Raw genomic sequence first — 16810 nt, forward strand, 5'->3', positions numbered from 1 at the left:
TATATTAAATGGTGAAAATCTGTTTTCTTAAATGCCTAGAGAGGAAGGCCAGCAATTCTGCATTTTACCATTGGAAAAAATTAATGCTTCAGTTTTATATATCAAAGCTCATGGTAGACTTAAACTAAATATCCATCATAAACTTGGATGAATTGAAATATTCCCCTTATACTTGAAAGAATCCTTACAGGTCATGTAATCTAATCTCCCAACTAAAGTGTAAATTGGCTCTACAATGTACTTGATAAATGTTCTAAGCTTACTGAATTTAGAGACAGATTTTTTTATTCATGAAAAGCTGGATCTTAGCTAAATTATAACAAAGAGAAGCCAATTTAGAATCAGAATGCCAATACTCTGTAACTACGTTATAGTTTTTTAGGTATAATTGTGCATGGTAAAGGCAACAGTGGGTGTGTTACTGAACAGATGCTCTTTGAAAAATCTGTCCCAAATTGAATAGCTGACTATTGGCCACTGTACTTGCTCTTTAGTGTCTATTTAATGTCACCATTTGCCAGAGACTTTTTTAAATGCATGGATAGGAAAATAAGGAGAACTTCATGCAGAACACGCTCACAGGAGCTGATCTAACTAACTCTATCCATAAAAATACCTAGGACAAGGGGTTCATTCAGAATATCACTCATTAACTTATTTTTATATTTGTAATTATACACATTAAAAATTATTTTTGTAATCATTACATTTTGTGAAGTGAAAAGGCAACTTTCAAAAATTAACATGAAGTTAAAGAAGACACACACACACACAAATATGAATAATTTAGTGCCATTTTAATCTCAATTTTATAATTAAAAAATGTGCAGAGAAAATTTCTAGAAGAATTATAAGAAATTGTTAATGTTACTTATCTTTAGGGAAAACTTATAATGAAATTTCAGAATAACAAAAAAAATTTCTATGATCTAGAAATGGCAATTTATTTTGAGCAGTACTGAATATGACATCCTAGTAGATTGTGCTGCTATAAACATTTGAGGACAGATGTCTTTTTTATAGAATGTCTTTTGTTCTTTTGGGTAGATGCCCAGTAATGGGATTGCTGGATCAAATGGTAGATATATTTGTATCTCTTTGAGGTATCTCCATATTACTTTTCACAGAGGTTGTACTAGTCTGTGGTACAATACATAATTATAAAGATGTGGAAACAACCCAAGTGCCCATCAATATATGAGTGGATTAATAAAATGTGGTATATGTATACCATGGAGTTCTACTCAGCCACAAAAAACAATGGTGATCTAGCACCTCTTGTATTATCCTGGATAGAGCTGGAATCCATTCTACTAAGTGAAGTATCCCAAGAATGGAAAAACAAGCACCACATGTACTCACCAGCAAATTGGTTTTAACTGATCAACACTTAGGTGCACATATAGCAATAACATTCATCAGGTGCTGTGCAGATGCGGGGGGGGCAAAAGGGGATGGGCATATACACATAATGAGTGCAGCGCACAGTGTCTGGGAGATGAACACGCTTGAAACTCTGACTTGGGTGGAGCAAGGGCAATATATATAACCTAAACATTTGTACCCCCACAATATTCTGAAATAAAAAAGAAAAAAAAACCAGAAGAAAAAGAAAAAACAACATCCTAGTAGAAAGGAATTGGGCAAACCATAGGAGCATGTTGCCTAAAAGAGGGCCTATTACATTAGACTTGGCCATTCATTTACTCTAAAATCCCATTTTCTATGCTGCCATCTTTTTTTGTTTTCATTTTTTCCTATAAATACCATCCACACTAGTGGATTTCAACTTTTTTTTTACGTTCAAAAGATGTCATTGATAATTGTTACACTTTTAGTGTCCATTGATTGAGGAAAAAAAATATACATATATTATTTGATCTCTGGGCACCACACCTGTTCTGTGCCCCGGATTTCCAAGAATAGTTTGGGAACTACTATTCCATATCTTTCAGTGCTTGATACCTAAAGTTGGCTTAGTACACTATGCAATGACAAAGATGGTGGTAAAATTACTTTTTTTAAAAAAACAACCACCAGTAAGAGTCATAACCACAGAACCTATGTTCTGTAGCGTAGATCATACTTTCTTATACTAGAAAATATTCTGAAAATTTTTGTTCATTACTGATCTTACTTGAAACCCACAGCAATTCCAATAGCATTTGTTATAACCAGCTACTTGGCCAACTTTGTTGTAGTACTGTTAGATTGAATTTACAAGTTAAAATTTGTACCTATATTAGATTCCTCTCCCTCAATTTTCCCTGCCTGCCTGCCAAAAAACAAAAACAAAACAAACAGCAACAAAAAGTCCCTTCTTAGCATCATCGTATCTTTCTTCTCTCTTCCTGTCAGAGCTCATGATGCTTTTGGGCCCAGTATAGTTGTACTTCCCACTCTCCTTTCTTTCCTAGATTTTCTTCAGTACCAATCTAATCCTAAAGACTACTGATGAATTTTGCCAAATCCCTCTTTTTAAAACATGGGTGTAGAGGTCGGATGTGGTTGCTCACATCTGTAATCCTAACACGCTGGGAGGCCGAGGCCAGAGGATTGCTTGAGGCCAGCAATGACAGCCTGAGCAAGAGGAGACCCCCATCTCTACAAAAAAATACAAAAATTAGCCGGGTGTGGTGGCACACACCTATAGTCGAGGTTGCAGTGAGCTATGATGACACCACTGCACTCTAGCCCAGGCAACAGAGCAAGACCCTGTCTCACAAACAAACAAACAAACAAAACAAAACAAACATGAGTCTAGAGAATATAGAAGAAAAGAAATTTGCTTTAAAACAAGTAGCTCTTTTGTTTTGGGAGTTGCAGCTCAAAGTAGACCCATTGAAATTAATGTTATTTTTCAACGTAAAAAATTAACCCGAGGAGGAATTTTTCAGGGATAAATAATGCTTACAATGTGGATAATGGTAAGCAGAAAAAGATGCTATAGAGCAGCGGTCCCCAACCTTTTTGGCACCAGAGACCAGTTTCATGGAAGACAATTTTTTCACTGATGGTGGCGAGGACGGGAGGGTGGGGGGCCTAGTTTCTGGATGATTCAAGCACATTACATTTATTGTGCAGTAAAACGTCTCTTTGCTGTGGCTCCTCAGCACTAGCATCACCGCCTCAGCTCCACCTCAGATAATCACGCATTAGATTCTCATGAGGAGCGAGCAACCTAAATCCCTCAAATGCACAGTTTACAGTAGGGTTTGTGATCCTATGAGAATCTAATGCCGCTGCTGATCTGACAGGAGGTGGAGCTTATGTAAAGCTTCACTCACGTGCCCTCGGCTCACCTCCTGCCGTGCGGGTGGGGGTGGGGATGGGGGTGGAGGAGGACCACAGCTACAGAGTGATGACATCTACCCAATCATACAAAAAACTCCAGAACCTTGTGTTTATGTCAGATCTCATTATTAATAGAAAGATTTGCAGAACCGTGGGGTATTGGTAAGATTTTTAACAAATAGTAGGCCTGGACAGCAATGTTAGCTAGTTATATAAGTAAAGATTATAACAACAAAAAGTGAGAAAATGAAACATTGGAGATATAAATATTCAAAGAAATGATTAATTTAGCCTTGTCCTTGGATAGGAAAGAATAAAGGAATAGCTATCAAAAGGAAAAAGGGAAAAGACATCAAAGGCACGTGGACTCCACGGTAGCATGTCAACTTGAGAAAGCGACGTTGGGGAAAGACGGGAGGAAAGGGAGCGAGAGGAACAAATCTGTTTTCACTATCTTTGTTACCTTCTGGATGGAATGTCACTTGATTACAGTAATAGCCTCCTACCACATCCCAAGAATGTTCTTTATCGATAAACATTGTGGAGAATCTGCTTTTTCCTATAAAACGATTATGCTTAACTAAAATGTATGCTTCATTTCACATATTGATAGTATAAACTCCTGCACAGAATAGCAGAATTCAAACTTTCTTAAGTTAGCAATCAAGTAAAATATTCTGTCACATAAAAAATAAACATATAATCTGAGTGTGGTAGCATGTACCTGTAGTTCCAGCTACTCAGGAGGCTGAGGCAGGAGAATCACTAGAGTCCAGGAGTTTGAGGCCAGCCTGGGTAACATAACAAGACCGTATCTCTAAAAAAAAAATAATAATAAAATAACAAAAACACTGTTTTTTCAAAAAGTTAAACATAGAATTACCACATGATCCAGCCATTTTACTTTACTTACAGTATATAACCAAAAGAAATGAAAGCAGAGACTCAAACACACTTGTACACCAATGTTCAGACCAGCATTATTCACAATAACCAAAAGGGAAACATCCCAAATGTCCATGGATGGATCAATAGATACACAAAATTTGGTACAGGCTGGGCGCGGTGGCTCACGCCTCTAATCCTAGCACTCTGGGAGGCCAAGGTGGGAGGATCACTTGAGCTCAGGAGTTCGAAACCAGCCTGAGCAAGAGCAAGACACCGTCTCTGCTAAAAATAGAAAAATCACCCAGCATTGTGGTGTGCGCCTGTAGTCCCAGCTACCTGGGAGGTTGAGGCAAGACAATGGCTTGATCCCAGGAATATGAGGTTGCAGTGAGTTACGATGACACCACTGCACTCTACCCAGGGTGACAGAGCTAGACTCCGTCTCAAAAAAAAAAAAAAAAAAAAGTGGTACATACATACAATGGAATGTCATTTGGCCTTAAAAAGATATGAAATTCTAATACGTGCTACAACATGGATGAAACTTAAAAACACACTGCTAAGTGAAATAAGCCAGACATGAAGGGACAAATATTGTATGATTCCACTATATGAGGTACCAGAATAGGCAAATTCATAAAGACAGAAAATATAATAGAGATTACCAGGGGCTGGAGGAAGAGTGGAATGTGGAATTATTAAACCATGGGTACGGTTTCTGTTTGGGATGATAAATAACTTCTGGAAATGGATAGTGGTGATGGCTGCACAGCTCGGTAAATATACTTAATGCCATTGAATTATACATTTAATTTATGGTTAAAGTGGTAAATTTTATGTTGTGTATATTTAATCACAATAAAAATATATATTAAAAAAATAAAAAACACTAATAGTATTTAACCACTACAGAAATTTTGAAAAAATACCATAGTTTCATACCAAAAATGGCTCTTATTTTCAAATGTGTGTTATATTTAATCTCTCTGAGCATATAATTCAATTTTAGCTGTATGTGATTTTCAAACTTTGAAATGATTCGGTTTTTCCAATTCCTGAGCAGTCAGGGCTAGACTACTGAAGACTCTGCAGGGGAAAAATATTCCGTGCTGTTAACCAAACAAAGTTGAACAGAGTTCTTAATAAACTAATTTTAAAAATCTTCTCTGTATAGTATGGGGCCTTTTTCAAATGTAAATGACTACAAATCTTTTAGCATCTCTCTGATCCAGTGTTCCTCAGGACACAGTTTGTGGAATATTGCTAACCAGTCACTTTAATGGTATAATTTGAAGATTGTCCTCCACAACTGATTGATTGATAAATTTATGTCCTTGTTCATTCATTATTTTATTCTTTCTGACATGTATGGATCAATCTAACACTTATTTATTGAGTACCAACATTGTACCAATCGCTTTGCTAGGTGCCATTCAATGTCCTGGTGAGCTTCCTATTCCTAGACATAAATAATCTGAAATACCTTCTGTTTACCATTCACAATTATCCCTGGGCCTATCCAATTAAAGATTTGCCCAGTTTCACTTGGATCCATTGCACTTTATTTTATGAAAGAGAAGAGAGGAGAGAAGCTTCTCAATTGGGATTGGCCAGGGTCCAAGATGTGGAAGGAAGAGCTTTTCTTCACCCACTGTGCCAAGGACCTTTGCTCCTTGGCTCTTGAACAATGGAGAGCTTGCTTTCTCTGCGAGCACCACAGGTTCATAACACGGGACCATCTCAACTTTTTGTTTAAGTGGATCTGGGGTTTCTGGGCCAGAAACATGGAATATACTATTATTTGGGACTCTTCTGTCTCTGGAATCCTGTTTTCCTAAGAGAGTAATCTCCTTGTCTTCCATGTCTCAGAGGCTTACGCATTTATTTATCAAAAATATACGGGTATCTCCAAGAGCTTGTACCCTTTTTTTTTTATCAGGGTCTATGAATACAAAAATGAATAAAATTTTTTCCTTGACTAGAAAAACTAGACACATACGAACTTAACAAAGATGCACTGGGATAGTGATGTGCTATTAGCATCATCTATTGAATTATAGCAACTCCAAATGTCTATTGAATGCTCGTTATGTGCCAAACATTGTTCCAAGTATGTTACGTGTGTTATCTTGTACAAATTTATCCATAACGAACTTAGGAGGTAGTTACTTACATTATCCCATTTTATAGAGAAAGAAACAAGTCCACAGTTATACTACTAATAAATGGTAGAGCTGGGATTAGAATCCAAGCAGTTTGACTCTAGAATTATCATTATTTTGTGATGCTTCTTTTGTGTTAATATAAGACAATAGAGGAGAAGCCTGTCCTGTGAAAAATCACTGTGTAGGTCCTACTTGAGCTGGGTCTTGATGAATGAGTCACATTTCATTCATTAAGTACCAGGTAGATGTATGTGTGGGGAGGACACCAGGGCAGGGAGGAAGCCATTGTTGCACATATGGTTGTGTAAGTTGCCCAGCCAAGAAAATGGAGGGAGGAGGCTAGAATCTACACCCATTCTGCTCACCAGGCTGTGGATCCTGGGGTGGGTCTTCACCCAATTGGGGGAAAGGATGTAATTTGCATGAAGGTATTACATGTTGTTCTTCCCATCTGGTTTCTGGGAATAGTCTTGTGGGATGGATGAACTGTAAATTAATATTTAAACTAGAAAACTTTACTTTAAAGGCTCTTTTTGTGGTTGTCTTGTAATCCTTGTGTCATAATTCTAGCACTTTATTATGTTTTATTTTTTCGAGACAGAGTCTCACTCTGTCACGCTGGGTAGACAGGGTTCTCACTCTTGCTTAGGTTGGTCTCGAACTCCTGAGCTCAAGCGATCCTCCCACCTCAGCCTCCCAGAATGCTAGGATTACAGGCATGCCACCACACCTGGCCCTAATTCTAGCACTTTAGATACTAAGTGTCATCAACACTGCCTTGTCATAATGGCCTGCTTTCCCTTCTAGTACCCTCTATTCCAAAATTAATTCTTCCTTCTCCCTAACTATAAGAAAATTCGCACACTTTTAAATGCAACTAGAAACTGATTGATTCCTTCATTGTTTATGTTGAGGTATGAATGACTGATGATCTTCCTTAAAGCTTTAGAAAGAGATTGTTTATTAATAAAAAGAATTTGTAATTAGTAAAGTTCTTTTACTAGGGGGCAGATGTTTTTGGGTAGAGGGAACAATTTGACAGCTTGTGGGCAAAATTAAGATGTTGAGCCATTTGCATTCTGTTTTGGTTTAAGAACCTGCAGTTGAAAAAAAAAAAAAGAACCTACAGTTGTAGTTCTCCTACTTGGTCTCTCCTTACAACTAATCCTGGAAATATATTATCAAATGCATGATTTAGTTGTTTTAGATATCTCTTGCCCCTCCATAGACCGACAGTCACCTCTGTTTCTTTGCTCTTCTGGGAGTTGGTCTGCTGCTTGATTGACAATTGTCCCTAGCTCACATCCCCATGGATCCTTTTCCCGGATCCACTCCAGGAGAAGTCATCTCCAGTCCCAGCTTGTGTAGATTGAACCAGACCAAGATGATTTTCTTGAACATTCACTATGATGATCTGTGCTCACTCCACTATCTAAATGAATATAAACTCCACATTATATAGGGTTGTATATAGGTTGTTGTTCATAGCAACACAGCAGGGTGGTTGTTTAGGCCAAGAAATGTTCTATTGCCTTCCTTCTCCTAAGGTTTTCTTTTAAAGTGCAAATACTAGAAGTGTGAATAGCGCTTTCAACTAATTTACACTGGGGTGTTAGTGACTTTTGTGAGGGCCTTTTTTTTCCTCAGTAGGAACTTAGGGAGGGAATGAGAGGAGGGAAGAAAGAGAAAGGAAGAAGCAAAGAGGCAACCAAAAAAGGAACAGATGAATGACCATAATTGAAGTTGAAAAAACATAAAGACTAACTTTATCCTGTGGATAATTTTTACTTTGGAGCAACATTTTAGAATAACACCTAAGGGAAATACATTAAACAAGTTTCCTCCTTAACTCACATGTCTAAGGAAATCAAGGAGACCCATTGTGAATTCCAGGTTTCCAAATACACAATTTAGAAGTACTGATCTAGACATTTCATTGTATGTGAGGCAAACTTTCCTACTCTTTTTTTCCTTTTTTAAATTTTATTTTAAATTTAAAAAAATTTAGGGGATACAAGAGTTTTTTGTTACATGGATGAATTGTATCGTGCTGAAGTCAGGGCTTTCTGTGTCAGTCAGGAGAATGGTGCACATTGTACCCAATAGGTAGCTTTTTATTCCTCACCCCTCTCCTACCTTCACTGCTTCTTAGCTTCCGATGTTCATTACAGCTCTTTAGATCATACGTATCCTTCATTTAGCTCCCACTTACAAGTGAGAACATGTGGTATTTTTTTTCCATTCCTGAAATACTTCACTTAGAATAATCATCTCTGGTTCCATTCAAGTTGCTGCAAATGACATTATTTAGTCCTTTTTATGGCTGAGTAGTACTCCATGTTTTGTATATATACCACATTTTCTTTATCCACTCATCAGCTGAAGGGCACTTAGGTTGGTTCCTTATCCTTGCAATAGTGAATTGTACTGTGATAAACATTTGAGCACAGTATCTTTTTGATAAAGTGACTTCTTTTCCTTTGGGTAGCTATTTAGTAGTGGGATTGCTGAATCAAATGGTAGGTCTACTTTTAGCTCTTTGAGGAATCTGCATACTGTTTTCCATAGTGCTTGTGCTACTTTACATTCCCACCAACAGCATATAACCATTTCCTTTTCACCATATTTGTGCCAACATCTATTGTTTTTTGACTTTTTAATAATGGCAATTCTGACATGGGTAAGGAGGTATCTCATTGTGGTTTTAATCTGCATTTCCCTGATAATTAGTGATGTTGAGCATTTTTTCATGTTTGTTGGCCATTTGTCTACCTTGTTTTGAGAAATATCTGTTTGTGTGTTTTGTCTACTTTTTCATGGGGCTATGTGTTTTTTTCTTGCTGACTTGTTTGTGTTCTTTTCAGATTCTGAGTTTTAGCCCTTTGTTGTATGTACAGTTTGCAAACATTTTCTCCCATTCTGTAAGTTGTATATTTACTCTGTTGATTATTTCCTTTGCTGTGCAGAAAATTTTTAGTTTAATTAAGTCCCATTAATTTATTTTTGTTGTTGTCGTATTTGCTTTTGGGGTCTTAGTCATAAATTATTTCCCTAGGCCAATGTCTATCAGAGTTTTTCCTACATTTTCTTCTAGAATTTTTATGGTTTCAGGTCTTACATTTAAATCTTTAATCCGTCTTGAGTTAATTTTTGTATATGGTAGGAGATAGAGATCCAGTTTCAATTCTTCTGCATGTGGCTATTTAATTTTCCCAGTGCCATTTATTGAATAGGGTATCCTTTTCCCAGTATACGTTTTTGTCTGCTTTGTTGAGAGTCAGTTGGTTGTAGCTGTATGGCTTTATTTCTGGGTTCTCTCTTCTGTTCCACTGGTCTATGTGTCTATTTTTATATGTGTACCATACTATTTTGGTTATTATAGCCTTGTATAGTATAATTTGAAGTCAAGTAATATGATGCCTCCAGATTTGTTCTTTTTGCTTAGGATCATTTTGGCTATTTGAGGTCTTTTTTGGTTCAATATGTAGTTTAGGATTATATTTTCTAGATCCATGAAAAATGACATTGGAATTTTGATGGGAATTGCATTGAATCTGTTTATCACTTTGGGCAGTATGGACATTCTAACAATGTTGATTCTTCTAATCCATGAGCATAAGATGTTTTCCCAACTGTTTATGTTATCTATAATTTCCTTCACTAGTGTTTTCTAGTTCTCCTTGTAGAGATCTTTCACATCTTTGATTCAGTATACTCCTGGGTATTTTATTTTCTTTGTTGCTACTGTAAATGGTACTGAGTTCTTGATTTGACTCTCAGCTTAATTGTTATTAGTATATAAAAATGCTATCAATTTGTGTACATTGATTTTGTAATCTGAGGCTTTACTGAACTTATTTATCAATTCTAGGAGTTTTTTGGAGGAGTGTTTAGGGTTTTTTAGGTATAAGATCATATCATTAGCAAAAAGAGTTAATTTGACCTCCTCTTCCCTCATTTGGATGCCCTTTATTTCTTTGTCTTGCTTTATTGCTATCTGGAACTTCCACTACTATATTGAATAGAAGTGGTGACTATGGGCACTCTTGTCTTGTTCCAGGAGGAATGTTTTCAAATTTTCCCCATTCATCCATTCAAGATGATGCTGGCAGTGGGTTTGTCATATATGGCTTTTATTATTTTGAGGTACGTTCTTTCTATGACAAGTTTGTTGAGGTTTTTATCATGAAGGGGTGCTGGATTTTATCCGATGCTTTTTATGAATCTGTTGAGATGATCATATGGTCTTTGTTTTTAATTCTGTTTATGTGGTGAATCACATTTGTTGATTTGCATATATTGAACCATCCTTGCATCCTTGGGATTAAGCCCACTTGATCATGGTGAATTATCTTTTGATGTGCTGTTGAATATGGTTTGCTAGTATTTTGTTGAGGATTTTTGCATCTTTGTTCATAAGGGATATTGAATGACAAACATGACAAAGGCATCCAAAATCTATGGAATAGAGTAAAAGCAGTGTTAAGGGGGAAATTCATAGCCTTAAATGCTTACATCAGAAAGACGGAAAGATCACAAATTAACAATCTAATGTCACATCTCAAGGAACTAGAAAAAGAACAAACCAACCAAAATCTGGGAGAAAAAAAGAAATAACAAAGCTCAGAGCAGAACTAAGTGAAATGGGAATAAAAAAAAAATATATATAGGCTGGGCTCCGTTGGCTCACACCTGTAATCCTAGCACTCTGGGAGGCTGAGACAGAGGATCGCTTGAAGTCAGGAGTTCGAGACCAGCCTGAGCAAGAGTGAGACCCTGTCTATACTAAAAATAGACAGAAATTAGCTGGATAACTAAAAATATATAGAAAAAATTAGTCAGACATGGTGGCACATGCCTGTAGTCCCAGCTACTCAGGAGGCTGAGGCAGAAGGATTGCTAAGCCCAGGAATTTGAGGTTCCTGTGAGCTAGGCTGACACTATGGCATTCTAGCCCGGGCAACAGAGCAAGACTCTGTCTCCAAAAAAAAAAAAAAAAAAAAAAAATACAACACAAAGGATCAACGAATGAAACATAAACTTAGATAAAAAGTTTATCTAAAAAAGAAACAAACAAAAAAAAGATAAACAAAATTGATAGACCATTAACTAGATTAACCAGAAATAGAAAAGACTCAAATAAGCTCAATCAGAAATGAAAAGAGAGACATTACAACCGGTACCACAGAAATACAAAATATCATTCATGACTACTATGAAAACCTCTATGCACACAGACTAGAAAATCTAGAGGAAATGGATACATTTTTGGAAACACATGACCACCAAAGCTTGAATCAGGAAGAAGTAGAAACCCTGAACAGATCAATAATGACTAGTGAGATTGAAACAGTAATAAAAAATCTTCCAACAACAACAAAAAAGCCCTGGACCAGAAGGATTCACAGCCAAATTCTACCAGACCTATAAAGAAGAATTGGCACCTCTTCTACTGAAACTGTTCCATAACATCAAGCAGGAGGGAGTCCTCCCTAACTCATTCTACAAAACCAGTTCACCCTGATACCTACTCTTGATACATAATAAATAAGTTTCCTCTTTATATAACTCGTGGATCCTGTGAATTTTTTAAAGTTTGTGAAATGACAAAAACATTTTCTCAAAGTGTGACAATATTATATATGCCTTGTGAAATGTTTGAGATTAGAAACATATTTCCTCTAAGCTATCCAAAGAAAAAAAGGATGTCTTGCAAAGGTGCAGGGTATCTCACAGAACTCAAGGGCAAAAGATACAGCTGGATCTGCCCAAGGACTGCAGCTGAGGACTGAAAAGTTGTCAGTGACTCAGGCAACACTTGGGGATACTTTTACTTTTCTTCAATTGTATCCTCTCCCCTACTACACTTTCACAACAGCCTTAATTTTCCTTATCTCTATGTCTCTGCTGTCTTTTTGAAGAGTAGCTTTCTTAACTCCACCTTTACCTGGCACATTATGTAGGGTTGCCAGACTTAGAAAGCAGAAATACAGCCTGCTCGTATTTCATCCGGCAACCCTAAAATCATGCCTAGCCAATCCAGAGCCCTCATTTCCTGAGTCTACCTGACCCATAACACAGGCTAATTTATAAGAGTCGCTGTGTCCTTATTCAAAAGTCAGGAAGGTGAATTTAATTAGTCCAGCTTAGGACACTGTCCAACCCTTGATCACATCCTATGTTGGCAGAATGTGTAGGCAAGAGAATCCCAGGGCCCATCTCTATAGGTGGGAAGCATTATCAGAAAAGGGAAAAGTGCAGATAAGTCAGCCCAAAATGTTATCTAGTAGATAAGTAAATATTACTATTCATAAAGGAGTTGCTTTTATGAGTTTCTTGAGTACATAGGCCAAGTTTTATTGGTCTTTGTATTTCCTGGTTCTTGGCATCCGGTGTTCTATACATGTAGGTGAATTCCTGAGACAAGAAAAGTTTCAAAAATTCTTCTTCTTCTTCTTTTTTATTTATTTTTGGAGACATGGTCTTCCTCTGTAACCTGGCTGGAGTGCATAGCTCATTGCAACCTCAAACTCCTGGGTTCAAGAGATCCTCCTGCCTGAGCCTCCTGAGTACAGGCATGGGCCACCATATCTAGCTAATTTTTTCAAAAGTTTTTTGTAGAGAAGAGGTCTAGCTATGTTGCTCAGGCTGGTCTCGAACTCCTGACCTCAAGTGATCCTCCCGCCTTAGCTTCCCAAAATGTTAGGATTACAAGCGTGAGCCATTGCTCCCAGCCCAAAATTATTCTATTAATTTGGATATCCAAAAATGTGAATCAAGAGCAAAGCAACTTTCCAGAAGTAGTATTCCAAGTTGCTAACCATATTGACTTTAGCAGATGATACAATAAGGTATCAAATGGGGAAGAACAGTGACCTAGCGTAGACAAGAGTTGCTGAAAAGCTCAGTGACTTAAAAATAGATCAAATATTTTCTCCTCAGCACATTTTTACCAAACAGGTATTTTTTAAAAGATAAAAAAGTTACCCCAGCAAAGTTAATACATTAGCCAATCACTAAGAGGACAATTATTTTATTAAAATTTCAGATTAAATGTTTTTCTCATAATAAAACATTTAAAAAATAAACCTCTTGTAATGGGCCATTGCTCTTTTATTTTCTTCTCTTTTGGCCATTCATAATACTCTTTATATGATGATTTAAACCATTTTTCAGGTTTCTTTATGCATAGTAGTAGCTAATGACCTTTTATTTATTACTTATCGCTTATGTGATGCTAATTAAATGTAGGATAAAATCATCTGTCTTAACATCTACAGCGCTGATGGCTAAACGTCATGGTTCCATCAATCCACTTGGGGTCATAATGTTAGAGAAGGAAGAGCATGGAGGGAAGGAAATGGAACTTAGAGTACATGACCTGGGCTTGAAGACACATGATTTGGGTTTAAATCCCTGGTCTCTTGCTACTTACTGTAAAGCCTTAAGCATATCATAACCTCTCTAAGTCTTGGTTTCTATGAAGCAGGGATAAATATGGCTGTCCTGGCCATCTGCCTGCATCATCAATCAAATGAGATAATGTAGGTGAAAGTGTTTTGCAAACTATAAAACACTTCACAAACAAGATTCTTCTTATTGCTATTGTTCAATGAAAGATGCTTATAAATCATATTACTCTCTAAGAAAAAACACATTACTATGTTGACGGTTACTATGAGCTAGAGGTACAAGCTATAAAGAGAGAATTATTCAAGGAAAAATAAACTTCTTGAAATAAGTATTACTATATGTACCATCTTTAAGGACAAAATTATTCCTATTGCTTATTTTTTTAATGTATAATGTAAGATGAACAGAAAGCATGCTAAACTTGGTAGAAATATGAGCCCCTAACACAACAAAAAATGTGGGTAACCAATTCTAATGGTTTTGGTCTGTAACAACGGTTTGTATTGTTAAAGGTAGGAATCTTTGAAGCCTACCCTGTTTTATTTCCGTCCTTGTGCCACTGTAGCACCCCTCATTTTTGTTGGAATCCCAGAAGAAAAGAAGAGCATAGCTGTTAGCCCCACATAGAGACCTTAATATCAGTGTCTACTGTCTTTTCATTTCATTTTTCTCTAAGATCTTAAGCCTCCCTGTTTAGAGAAAATGAGAAATAACTCCTTCTCACAAATGGTGGGAGACTTGTAGAAAAGCAAAGCTTTCTCTACTGCTGAAAGCTCTGTTCTTCTTGGAATGAGTGTGGACCATATCGGCTCTGGCTATGGTGATTTTCAGGTTCTAACTGGGGCCTGACATACACAGGTGCCCAATAAATAATTATTGAATGGATGAATTGATTGTAGCATGGCTGAATTATTACAATCTCAAGAAGAGACGTCAATATCTTTTCGTTAATTAATTCATTTAACTATATAATGATGATATTCCAAGGACTTTGATCTTGAAATCACCTATAGATACAATTCCTCAATATAAAGTAGTTGTGGAACAGAATAATATTATTAAATCAAACACTTGTGACTTACCTTATTTGGGGAACACTTGTAAATATCCATTTTGAATATCAATAAGGTAATGTCTATGTCCTCTTTTGTAGTAACGGTTTTATTAGTTTTTATTATTTAAAATGCTAAAGTCAGTTGAATTCATGTCTAGCCAACCTGAATTGAATTTCAAGTCTGTGCTGTTAAGTTTGAACTGATTAACATTTACAAAAGAAAGGCTAGCAGGCTATTTCCAGGCAAGTTTTACGTTTGCAAGTTACAGAAAGATTGCTTATTTTAAATAGTGAGATTAATCTGGGGGTGATGAACTTTTAAAACAAGATGGACTATGGCTTATTAGAACTAGAGACACAGAAAATGAATTATAAAAACCAAATCTAGGAAGGATAGAGTTGCATTGATGGGTGGTTTTTAATATAAAATCTAAGCACTGTTATTCTATTTCTTTTGTTGGAGTCATAGATTTTATGCTTGGAACATTTGAACTAGTTAATATATCAGGTTTGCTCATGTACTTACTGTAGAGCCTGCAATTGCTTGTCATTTTATGATATTTTATTCGTTTCATGCTATCGTTTACCATCACTATCCAGGTTTATAGAATTCTGCCCCTTGTTTGTAGTGAAAATTTTCTTTTATTATTCTTGCCAGAAAAAATGAACTACACTGTGTTGCTTTCCTCTGTGACTTGCCTCTTGCTTAGCTCCCAAGTTTCTGCCTAACTGGTTGGAGGAATACTTCTGGGCTTGCCACTGTTGTTTGTTTAATCAGGTCCAGGTCATGGGAACAGAGCAATGATTCTGAGAATGATTTGTCCTCTGCTGTGGTCTGGCCACTCCAGAGAATAGCCACAGCATCCTGTCTCAAAGCAGGGGACATGTAGCCCTGAGAAATCATTCTGGGAAAAAAATCTGGAAATTAATGTGAAAATAGGAAAGGCTAGTGGGTAGACCGGAACAAAATATCTGCCATGCTTGAAGGGTAATTGCCATTGGTCACATACTTTACCTCAATTGTCTTACCTTAGTTGAAATGAATATAATATCTTTTTTACTGCTTCTAGTTCATAAGCAATCACATTCACATATTAGTCAAATCTTTCCCTTTTTGGGGGGTGGGTGACAGAGTCTTATTCTGTTACCCTGCCTAGAGTGCAGTGGCGTAATCGTAGCTCACTGAAACCTCAAACTCCTGGGCTCGAGTAATTCTCCTGCGTTGGTTTCCTGAGTAGCTGGGACTATGCCCAGCTAGTTTTTCTATTTTTTGTAGAGAAGGGGGTCTCACCCTTGCTCAGGCTGGTCTTCAACTCCTGGCTGTGGCTTCTCCTCACACTTCAGCCTCCCAGAGTGCTAGAATTACAGGTGTGAGCCACCGCACCAGGCCAAATCTTTTCCTTTTGGATACCATCAAACCTATTTCTATAACGTTTTACTGAATTGATTATAATTGGATTGTGTAATTATTAATTCACTTATCAAAATAAAATTTCTCTGGCAGAGAAATAGATATAACCTTTTTTTTTTTTTTTTTTGAGACAGAGTCTCATTGTGTTGCCCGTGCTAGAGTGCTCTTTGGAGGCTGTTAAGACCCTCTCTTGCCAATTCCTAGGGAACTACTCAGAAAATAGAGTTCAAGTCTCCTTTAATCTAAGATCTCACATATTTGTCTGGGGGTTTTGCTGTCTCTAAGGAGCTTGATGCCAGGAAAAGAGTGCTGGGTTTTTCTCTTCTGGATCCACTCACTCCTTCCTCTGTTTCCTCCGCCTCCCTGTGCCAGGGAATCTTGTGATAGTTGGGAGCCAATGTGAGGAGCAAGCTTTGCTTTTACTCTATGTTTTCTCCTAAATTTTTTCTGTGCTGTGAGTCCTTACCATTCTACAGAGGTTCCCTGCCTTTCTAGGTTCATCGTGTTCTTAGTGTGTCAATAATTTTTTCATGGCATCCTTAGGCCAAGGCAAACAAAGAAAGAAAGAAAGAACAAGTAAACAAA

The sequence above is a fragment of the Propithecus coquereli genome, unplaced genomic scaffold, assembly GCF_000956105.1.
Source record: "Propithecus coquereli isolate 6110/MARCELLA unplaced genomic scaffold, Pcoq_1.0 Scaffold78, whole genome shotgun sequence".
In the NCBI taxonomy this organism is placed as follows: domain Eukaryota; kingdom Metazoa; phylum Chordata; class Mammalia; order Primates; family Indriidae; genus Propithecus; species Propithecus coquereli.